We start from the raw sequence: 12500 nt of genomic DNA, 5'->3' as shown, positions 1-12500 counted from the left end.
GTACATCTCTAGTAATTGAGGTACTATTCCATCTACATTTGAGTACATCAGCTTAATCATCTTGTTTAAATGCTTGTCATGGCTTGGGCCTACTACCTTTCTCCTTTTTATTCCCTCCTGTTTATGTACCACTTTCGAACCTGCAATCCAATTACTTTGTAAAAAAATGTGTTCTTCTCTTCCTCTGATCTTCCCTCATTCTTTGTTTTTGCCTCCTCCCTCTTCTCCTTTAGTAATCCAAGTTCCACCTGAGTTAGGCATCTCTTTATCCGTACATTTTTGAAGTCCTCTTTTTCCATAAGTTTGTTTGCATTTTTCAGTATTCCCTCCACAGTGTTTACACTCTGGAAGGTTACTTTCAGGGGCCTTGATTTATTTTTCTCATATTACCCTAGCCTTTTATGTTCCTCTATGTCTTTACTACAGATTTCCTCTGACACTTCCTTCAATATGTTCATTACATTTGCCATCTCTTTTTTTGTCTCTCGAAATATTGTTATTTCTACCTCCTCTATACCAGTGATTACTATAGATTTGTTGATGTCTGCTGAATCTTTGACCAATTTTGGATTGTTTTGGATTATTTTCTTCACTTCCTTTATAATGCTCTTTTCTTCAACTCTTGTTTCTAAGTCTTTCCTTACTTTCACCATGTTAGCATATATGGTCTCCACATCATTTTTGTAGCTTTGCATTGCTTCATTTACCTGAGTTATCTTCTCCTCAATATCACTACTATGATCCATCAAAGTGCTTGCATGCCTTATTGTCTGTGTATCTTTTCTGAACTCTTCCATAATACTCTCATGATTGACAACTGTGCTTGCCATTTCAGTAATCTTCCTTCTAAGTGTACTGTACCTACCTCAACTGATAATTCATCAGTTGTTGTGTCTTTCTCATTAATCTCCTTTACAAAATTTTCATTTTCTTCCTTCTGCATATGCAACTGTTTTCTTATTTCTCTTTGAAAAGCCTTCTCTAGGCTATGAACTCGTTCAACCAGTTTATTATGCATCTCCATTTCCACTCCTATTTCCCATACAAATTTCAGCCACCTACTCCTCGTGGCGTGGTTTTAGTACGTCTTTGAAAATTGCGCTCATTTGAGGCCTATGGCTTTCGACTCTGATAAGTCCCAAATGAGACCTATCGCTCTCAACGGGTTAAGCTTGGCATATATATACATCATTTTGCACTTTTTCTTTCAAAAAATTCTAAAATAATTTTATTTTCATATAAACTTTTTGTCTCAATGAATGAAAATGGCTTAAATTCTTTGTGTATTAAAGCGCATTCCAATAAATCAAATGCCTTTTGGGGTCAGTCAGACCCCAGGTTGCCAAATACGTTACCTCATTTAATTTTCATTTGCTGTATTTCTCCTTTTGTTTACAGAAAGTCCAACAGTAGATGACGCCAAATTCTAAGATATTAGCTTTTGCTTTTGCTTGGGTTAAGGCTAAAATGTGCATATCCTATATTTGCTCTTTTCCCCAAAAAAATCTAAAATATATTTCTTCATTTAACCTTTAATTTATTTTGGCCTCAATGAGAAAAAAAATAGGTTGAATTATTATCTGTGTATTAGAGCATATTCCAATAAACCAAATATAATTTTTCACCCCCTTAAGGTATGTGAAACCCCCGGGTACGTATTGAAAAAAAAAAAAAAAAAAAAAAAGATTATGTAGAGTTAATGGTGGTGATGGTAACATTTTCAAGCTCCTAATATCACTTTCAGTTTAATAAAATCGTCAGGGGTTTGCTGAAAGAAAGTTCTAGAGAAAATGCAACCCTGAAAGGAATAAGAGAAATCTCTGCCAGTGTTTGGTTTAGAAAGCATGATCGCCAGCTCCTGACAAAACGCCGATCGCACTCACCCAATCGATTTCAAGTCAGTTATAATTGTCAGTTTCAAGCGTTTATGTGCTGGAGGGACAGGATGTCTTCTTGCGGTGGCTCTGATGTAATCAGGTGAGCTCCACTGCCAGGTTATAAAAATTTCCTTCATTTACGTCTCCGTCGCTTAGAAGAAGTATGATGGGTTGAAGAAATGCCACCAATTTAAGACCGCAGTCCACTAGGTACAAATTTCAAATGAGCTTTGGGCCAAACAACAATAATATGTACGTTCCTTGTGCGTTCTTGATATGTCTAACTCCGCAGTGACCACGAAATTAAACAACAGTCTAGCATCTTTCAACTTAAGCATCTAACCTTCACTGAAACAAGAGAAAGTATGTTTTCATATGATATTCTGATTGTTAAAAATCAGCATTATACCAGAAAAACAAAAAGGTTGTCACGGTATATTAAATCTGCAGTTTTTAAAGATGCATTCTGAATCAGTTATGAGGAATACATTTACATGCATTACTCAAAATGTGGGTGCAATAATTACGTTAGCAACGTCACAAATCCTTTGAAGTGTTATGTACAGTATGTGAATTAAAAATTCTCTCTCTCTCTCTCTCTCTCTTCACTTTGAATGAGTGAGTGGGTAAGGATTAATACTAATCCATTAGAGCGAAACGGTGTAACAAGTAAAACCCGTCATACTGAAGTTTGGCCTCTCCTACTTTAACCCGTCACGTCCCGAGCTATTTCGCACCCCCGACATCCCCCAATCCTGAGCTTTTTTTTTTTTTTTGGCTAAAACCTCTGCTTTTGGTGAGAAACATCGAAAATTCATAGAGAAATCGCTCACCTGAGGTTTAAAATACTTGATACAGGTAGCAGTACCTCCTTACCTTGCTGAGTTTTCTATCAGACTGGCTCCAAAGAAAACGAGTTCTATGGGAGGGTAACTATTCCACACCACTCATAAACGGTATTTATTTATTTATTTGGTACGAATTTATATGTAGTACGAGAGTATATTGGTTTTCAAACAGTAATATAGGCATTATAAGCATTGTTTCACTCACTAACTCATCAACATACCTGACCTTTTTGGCAACATTACCTGATCATCATTTCTGACTGTTTCTTCCTCTAATGCTATGTAAACTTTGTCCTCCACAATGTCATTGATTGGGAAATCACTCTGGCCCTGAATGTCTTTATTGGCCAGGTCACTGGTAACAGGTGAATTGCTGAGACAATGGTGTGCAGGGAGGGGGGGAGGTTATGTGGTGTAAGGCATTGTCCCTGCCTGGCATCTTGTAAAGGAATAGAGGAAGGTGTCCCGCGTATACGTACCAAAAATCATGCACGGAAATTGAAAATTGTGCAAATTATGAACCTTGCAATTGCGCAACGTATCAATACGTCGACGGAACTAGCTGTGACAAAACGTTGCAACTTACCCATACGTCGATGGGATGCCTTGAGTTAACGACTTAAAAATGGTGACGTCTTTTCCGAGCTGAAGCTAGCTATAGCCATCAGCAACATCATAACTTGTTGCCCACTCTCTGTACCTTGAACAGTCGGGTGATAACAGCAAAAATAAAAACATAACATTCTCGCTTATTTTATTTATTTTTTTTCACAAGATAACCTTCAGATTGAAGCAGTGTGAGAGGGCTGTTTATGTTTATATTCAACTAGCTGGTTTCTTTATGGGAGACATATTAAAGAATCTATATATCTCAGGATCTGACTGAAAAATTGATCTGTATTTGATGATAGTGATGGAAACCTGGGACCCATGAAACTGAAGGGGTATGTCCTTCACTGTGGTAAAAGTGTTTGTTAGATATTGGGACATCTCTGGTCATGTGCCTGCCTTTGAGATGGTGTTCTTCACCGGATAGGAGACCATCAACCATACAAAAACAAGATATATATATATATATATATATATATATATATATATATATATATATATATATATATATATATATATATATATATATATATATACCGGAATATAGTTCTATACCTCTATTATATCTATCTATCTATCTATCTATCTATATATGCAAAATAACCACAGGAGAAATGAAAGGAGCGACAGTGAGTACTTTTGTATATTACATCTTCAGAGTGAGACAGAAACTTAAAGGGTAGAGGTCTTTTATGCACACCCGCAACAGGGAGTGGCACAAAGAACAAAGGATGACCTGAAGTTTTACCTGCGGCTTAACTTATGGTCACCTGCAGTAGGGAGTGGCACACAACAAAGGATGCCCTGAATCTAAAAATGGGCAATGCACAGAACAATAGGTACCTTTCTTATTTCTTCCTTAGGGATGCACGTGACAAAGGAGGAGGGAGTAGGAGGGGAGGGGGAGGGAGGGGGAGGGAGGGGGAGGGGAGGAGAGGAAGGGGAGAGGGGGAAGGAGGAGGAGGGGATAAATACTGCTGCTTAACTTAAGTCCTAGGTAATTAATGCTAGGTGTGTCCCACACAGGTGTGACTACACTACCAGGAGATGACAGGGAACAATCAGTTGTTAGTCTGGGGGATACTGTTTTAAAATCAAATCAGTTAACAATTTATCACCCTTATAATGACCATAGCTCATGTTTACATTCTTTTCATATGTGCCAGAAATTAGGCAAGATTCTATTACATTTCCTTCATCTAAGCTTTTTGATCTTGCTAGAATCTTAGAGCCTGCCCAGTCAATATGGTGATCACTGCATGCTTTGTGCTGAAATAAACCACTACTCTGTTGATCTGTCCTTACACTGTATTTATGCTGTGAGATTCTAGTTTCCAAATCATAAATAATCACCTATCCTCAGGTACCCCGTGGCGCAGCCTGGCTCCTTTACGCGCGGCAAGTCACAGCGGAGTAAGAAGGGCTGACAGGGAGGGGCCAGAGAGAAATGAGAAGGTGGGTGGGGGGGACGAGCGGTGGTGCGAGAGGTGGGGTGAGGGAGGGGAGGGAGAATAAAATGCTTAGTGACAGTGACTTTATATGTCTCTTTTCTTTCATTAGGGGCATGATATAAAGGAGTTGATATCTGGTAGATAATGCTGCATAACACTTGTATAGCGGCATCGTATAGTAAGCTTTAGATAGGTGATGATATCAAGGGCTGGCTCGTGAGAGAAATATACTGACGTGCCAGATCAAACATTAGTGCAGAGCCAGAAGTTTCCAGCACAACACATTGTTGCCTTGTCCACCAGTTTGAAACTATATACTTTTTTTTTTCTTTCTCTCTCTCGGCTGAAAATATCATTCCGAGGTGATAAGAGGGAGCTGGGGTTGTTGCACGGCCATTCAAACCCATACCGGCATGGAGTCCAAGCAACGGCTCATGAGAGATATCGTTATTATATCCACCCATGTACACAGACATCGAATTCATTTATGATTTATGCACAATTATTTTAAATAGCCTTTTCATAGAGAGATGCGATAAGATAGTTGACATGATGGTGACTTTGTATAGGGAGTGTATGACGAGAGTGTAATCATATTTTTGTGGACACAGCCTTGTCAAAGGTTGCATATGTTATTTAATTTCAAAAATTAATTTCATAAAAGTAGAGGATGTTCCTTACACAATAATTACGGCAGTCAAAACCATCCAGATTCCAGTCTACGTCCGAAGTCAAAATTGGCTAATAAACACAAATATCTGGCTTTGCACTAATGTTTGATCCGTCACGTCAGTATATTTCTACCACGAGCCAGCCTTTCATATAACCACTCTGTCATATGACGTCCCTATACAAGTCGTAATGTAACATTATTTACAAAATATAAAATCCTTTATATCATGGCCTGAATGAAAGAAAATAGACAAATTATGTGACTACTACTTCGCCTTTCATTCTCCCTCCCCTACCTACCCTCCCTCCCCTCCCTCTCCCCACCGCAGCACCATCGCTCGTCCCCTCACCCACCTTCCCTTCTCTCTCAGGCCCCTTCCTCTCAGCCCCTCTTAACCGATATGACTTGCCGCGCATTAAGGAGCCAGCCGGAGGCACGGGATGCCGGAGGATAGGTGGTTATTTATGACAGCGACTGTACATGCATATAGATTGTTGTTCTTCTTTTCAGAGAACTTTGAAAATTATTAATCCATTATTGCCCTTGAGCTCTATAGTACACAGAAGGCAGCGTCTAGCACTTTTGATATAAACAGAGTGGTAAACCATCAAGATTATATATATATATATATATATATATATATATATATATATATATATATATATATATATATATATATATATATATATATATATATATATATATATATATATATACTGTCACGGGGTTTTTGAGAATTTAAAGATTGGATAAAGGTTATATGTTTTGCTTGAAAATAGAGACAATGAATTGACTTGTGAAAATCAAGCAATGATTACTTTATGCCGGCTTACTTCGCCGATTCTTTAAGGCCGAGAATTTATTTACTTTCTCAGCAGTACACAACAGAGACTACTCACAAATGATGTTTGTTAGTACTGCTAGCCTCACGAGAAAGTCACTCCACCCCTGACAATCAATAACTAATGCTATAAATGATAAACAGGTCCTTGCTGATGCATTAACTTCAAGTCGGCACAACGGATTTAAGTTTGATACAAAAGGACTGGCCTAAGTACGAGTTATGAATAATGCAAAGCATTATGCAAACTAGGAGCGGTAAATAAAATCAACTTAATGTGGAAAAATAAAACACGAGTTTACATTACATTAAGCTCAAGAGAAAAGACCTGTATTATTTATTATTTACAATGAGATAAATTTACGTTACATGTTTCAAAATGAATTCAAAATAACAAAGAGAATACACTTACTTGCTCACTCACAAGCTAAACTAAACTCTTAAGCCTAGGAAAAACGAAAAGAAATACTGGTCAGAAAAGGGAGGCTAGGTGGGATGAACTGGGCGTCGTTACATAGGAAGGGTGCTGCCACCACACTGAACCTCTATGCCGGATCACACTGAGTGGAGATTTCAGGAACTCGCTAAAGAACGACCTGCTCTTACAGTGCACAAAGTCTGACTGACTTCAAATTATGAGGAAGAGGCGAGTGCTGGCTGCGTTTGCTAACGGCCAACAGAATACACACCCACAAAAATTCACTCAGTGGAGGTGCTAATGTCGCACACAAGGACAATCACTTATGAAATAGTGAAAAATGTTCTGAAAACACTCCCGATCGGTGAATATCGGGACGGTTAAACTGAGTGATAAACAGTGGAAATTCCACTAGAATTAGTGGTTTTCCACCAAAGTTCAATGTCACGAGTTTGTTTAGATACAGTATCGCGCCAATTCGTGACATTGCGCCCCATGAAAATCCAATTTTTTTTACCTTCAGGATTTTTTTTTTTCAATTTACATACATATAAATCCTAACTCAGTCACACAAGATTCACACTCTGGTGTGTGTTCTATCCTGCTACAGGAGAAAGTCACAGTCACCAGTGAGCGAAAAAAAAACTCATATTTACGTTAATAGAAGCAAGCTCAAGGAAAAAACTCCGTGACGACGGTGAAAAATCCTGTACTCAGGTCAAACTGAGCAAAAAGTTCGCTACATTTACATTAACAACTAATTGTTATGTAGCATGATGTATGTAATACACAGTGTAGGTGTGACAGTTGTGGTGTAACTGTGCCTACATGTAAAATTATGTAATACAATAGTAAATAATGATGACGAGGCAGAAGAGAAGAGGCAGCAGCATGCAACAGGGATTACCAGCTGATCTGCACAACAATGCTGCACCCGCCAGTTGCACCTGCGAAAGGAATCAAGGTGGAGCATCAAAAGTGTCATTTCTCTCTCTCTCTGCCTAGCAATCAGTACTTATGTTATTATTAACCAGGAAACGTAGTCTTTGGATTTACAAATCTCTCAGAACCCTTGTAGTTTACCTAGCATTATTAACCAGGAAACGTGCCAGTTCTTGAATTGCTCAAATTTCTTGAAATGGGCAGTTTACTGGTTAACCTAACATTATTAACCAGGAAATATGTCAGTTCCTGGATTGCTCAAATCTCTGAGAACGGGCAGTTTACTGGTTAACCTAACTCTAGTCTTACAATTAATTACAGGAAGCTGAGAATCCCTACGCAATCTCGGGTAGGTCACATTTTAACACCCACCATGGGTGTGAACACTCATGTGGATAATGTGCATTCTCCGGGAATCCTATCGAGAAGGCCCACAGCTCGAGACATTCCACAAGGTAATTCATACACAGACTCGGATTGTCCCTACGGGGTTCTCAAACTTTCCCCTTAACCTACGGTACATATGTATGTACAGGCCCTGAACATGATGTGTCCTGTGGGGCCAACGGGCGAGACGTCAGGTCTGCACCCACTTCACCATTGCCCTCTCATTCATCTGCCTCAGAGATTTTGGGTGTGGTTTTAAATGGCACAGGAAGGACTTGTCCCTGATTGGTGTTACGTGGACACACGTTGCAGGAACGCACAAAGCTATCTATTTCTCATCCCATCCCTGGCCAGAAAAAGTCAGCACGGATAAGCCCCTGGGTTTTCCTTTTGCCCATGTGACCTCCTGAAGCTGAACAATGATCCCATTCTAACACTGCTAGGCGATACCTAGTGGGAACGACAAACTGCAGTCGAACCTCGCCCTGAGGTGTTCGTGACTCATGGTACAGGCGTCCTTGTTTACGAAGGAACTTGGCCTGACCTCCCCGTGAATACTTAATCACCCTACCCTTTTGTTTCTTTCACACGGCAGCAAGTGTCGGGTCAGAATGTTGTTCTTGAACAACAAGTTGGCTACACATCAGATCTTGCAGTGATTCAATGGTCACTGGGGTGACACAGTTTGGAGCCTCAGCCATGGCTCATGTTACTGCAGCCGAAGTCTGAGTAGCTTCATCTTCAGTGCAACTATACTTGGCACCTGGAATATTGCCTATAATAAGGTCAAACAAAGGTTCTGGCATGAAAACTGCGACTGTCGTACCAGTGTAAAATGGAGATGCCACCTGGATATGTGCCTCAGGGAACAATCTCACTGATCCATCAATAAGGATAGCTTGGATCTGTCGACCTGTGTATTCCTTAGGCCAAACTAGACTCTGCCTGACAGAGCAACCTGAGGAACCATTGTCTCTCAGGACCTTCACAGGGATGCCTCCCACAAACCCTGGTTGAACAAAGGAAGGCACTTTCACCTGTGGGAGGGCCTGTGGAGGAAGCAGCCAGCCACTGATTAGGCTGCTGAATAAATGATGTGGCAAACATGGTGCCCTGAGAATTAGATACTTGAGGGGCTGTACTCACTGTCTGGGGAGATGGAGCGTTGACCATCTGTGGAGGAGGGTTCACTGTCGCTGGGGGACTAGTGAACTGTGGGGAAGTACCCGTACTGCTAGGGACGACACCACCATGCTGCTGCTGAGGAATGAAAGCTGCGTTCGCCTTCTGCCTCCGAGGGGCTGGTGCTGAAAAGGACAGTCCCGACGGTCAGTTGTGTGGCTGATGCTGCTGGCTAGGGTACTTGTTGTACCACTTCCACTCAGGTTTCTGAGTGTTTTGCCCCTGGTCCTTCTTCTGCAGTTTTGGACCTTGGTCATTACTCTGGGAATGGCATTGTTGCTGGGGTTCAGTCTGAGACAGTTTCCCAGATTTGTCAGCTTTCCTGTTCCAGGTGTGCTGCTTACGAGTTTGATACCCATATGCAGTGAAGAATGCATCAGCCTTGTTCACCATTTGGCTGGCATCCCTTACCTGGCAGATTTTAAGCTGAACCATAAGTTCAGCAGGCACGACTTTTCTAGCTGCATATGCAGCATAAGGTCAATTATCCCCTCATGCGCGGAAGGAGTTTCATCTTTCTCCATCCACTCATCTAAGTAAGCAGTGAGCCGATCAAGAAACTGAACGGCAGTCTCTTTTTCTTGTAAACGCGCTCTCATAAACTGACTCTTGCCGTCGTCAGCTGTGAGACCGTATGCTTTGACGAGTGCGGCCTTCAGCATCTCATACGTGAGATTGTCTCCATGAATTCTGTGGAGAATATCGAGGGCAGGGCTCTAAAACGGGCTAAGAAACTGAAGCCGCTTAGCTGCCTCATCCAGCTGGTAAAGCTGAGCCATGTCTTCAAAACGAGCTATGAATGGCTCGATTCGCTCGCCTTCCTTGTATGGAGGAAGCTTGATGTGTGGGGTCACTATAATATGTGCAGGGAGAGCGCTCGTGGAGCTTGGGCCAGCTGCACCAGATGTGTCTGAAGCCAAGGAATTTCGCTTGAGCTTCAACATCTCAAGTTCATGTTTTTCACGTGCCTCATGCTCTGCACGTTCGTGTTCTCTCTCTCACGCGTTCCTCGTGCTGTTCTCGCTCATATTCACGTTCTCTCTCTCGTTCTCGCTCATATTCGCGTTGTTCTCGCTCTTGTACTAACTCAAGTTCGCGCTGTTTTTGCTTGTGTTCACGTTCTCTTTCACGTTTCTCACGCTGAATTCGACTCTCTTCACAAGCATCATTCTCACACTGCTGTTCGTAACTAAACCAAGAGAGGACATACTCTTTAACATCTTTGGGGTTGGTAAGCCCCAAATCTTTAGCTTTCTGTACATAGACGTCGGTAGACATGATGCTAACTCAGTCTAAGTAAACTAAAGACTAAGTACTGACTGCTATTTTGCAGAAAAATGGCAATAATCAGGAGTAAAGAATATAGGCACAGGTTAGTGGTGACCAGTTTTATCTAGTAAAACTGGTAAAGAAAGAAAATTAAACAACAACTGACTGTGAAAACTATGACGTAAAATTAATAGAAATGAATCAGTAATCACCAGTAAGATAGTGCCTATAGACTTTAATGATAAATACCTCAGTATGAGTGAGTGAGTATTACCTCGTGAATAACTTTAGAGCTAGGAGTTAATATCCTGCCGAGGTCACCAGATGTCACGGGGTTTTTGAGAATTTAAATTTTAGATAAAGGTTATGTATTTTGCTTGAAAATAGAGACAATGAATTGACTTGTGAAAATCAAGCAATGATTACTTTATGCCGGCTTACTTCACCGATTCTTTAAGGCCGAGAATTTATTTACTTTCTCAGCAGTACACAGCAGAGACTAATTACTCACAAAAGCTGTTGGTTAGTACTGCTAGCCTCACGAAAAAGTGACTCCATCCCTGACAATCAATAACTAATGCTATGAGTGATAAACAGGTCCTTGCTGATGCATTAACTCCAAGTCGGCACAACGGATTTAAGTTTGATACAAAAGAACTGGCCTAAGTACCACTTATGAATAATGCAAAGCGTTATGCAGACTAGGAGCGGTAAGTAAAATAAACTTAATGTGGAAAAATATAACACGAGGTTACATTAAATTAAGCTCAAGAGAAAAAACTGTAAAATTTATTATTTACAATGAGATAAATTTACATGTTTCAAAATGAATTCAAAATAACAAAGAGAATATGCTTACTCGCTCACTCACAAGCTAAACTAAACTCTTAAGCCTAGGAAAAACGAAAATAAATCTATCTATGTATCTATCTATTGCCAGACGCCTCAATCCCGTTTGGGGTGGCCACAAACGAATCACCTCCACGTCGCCCTGTCCCCCGCCATTTCACTGCCCTGCTCCCAATTCATCCCCCCCTCTCTCATATACCTCTCCACCCCATCCCTCCATCTCATCCTCGGCCTCCCCCTCCCTCTTCCCCCCTCCACCTCACTCACATACACTCTCTTCGTCAGTCTCTCACCCTACATCCTCTTCACATGGCCAAACCACCTCAGTGTGTTCCTCATAACGCTTCCTATCACATCCACATCCACACCACAACGCTCCTTTATATCCTCATTCGTCAGCCTGTCTCTTCATGTGACTCCACAGGCTCCTCTTAAATAACTCATTTCCACTGCTCTCACTCTTGACTTGTGTCCTTCCAACAACGGCCAAGCTTCACTTCCATACGTTAGAGTTGGTATCACAATACTGTCATGTAGTAACTTTTTCACTTTCATGCTCATTTCCATGTTTCTTATCACTGCTTTCAAAGAACCAGCAACCTTTCTTCCCTGCTGTACCCTTTCAAGCACTTCACCCTCCAAACCTCCATCCTTACTCATCACACTACCCAAGTACTTAAATGTACTCACATTTTCCAATTCCTCACCATCCAACCTCGCTGTACATTCACTGACTTCACCTCTCTCAAAGACCATCACTTTACTCTTCCCTACATTCATCTTTAGATTCCGTTTCTTACACACTCTCCCAAACTCATCCACCAAGCCTTGCAGCTCCCCTTCGTCTTCACTCAACAACACAGTACCATCTGCAAACAACAGTACAAGGAGTTTCCAAATACTATCCTCTCTCACCAGGGCCACTCCAACATCCACTACCCTACCTTGTACCTCTTTTATTACCTCATCCATGTACAGATTGAACAACCATGGAGACATGACACATCCCTGTTTCAACCCAACCTTCAAAGAGAAAAATTCACTTAGTTCACCATCCACAGCACTGCAGCCTTAGCACCATCATACGTACTCTTCACCGCATTCAACAACTTCCCATCTACTCCATATATTCTTAATACTTTCCACAATCCTTG

This window comes from Coenobita brevimanus, chromosome 16, assembly GCF_032717465.1.
Source record: "Coenobita brevimanus isolate Jiangsu-jjx chromosome 16, ASM3271746v2, whole genome shotgun sequence".
Taxonomy (NCBI): domain Eukaryota; kingdom Metazoa; phylum Arthropoda; class Malacostraca; order Decapoda; family Coenobitidae; genus Coenobita; species Coenobita brevimanus.
This window is presented reverse-complemented; position numbering follows the sequence as displayed.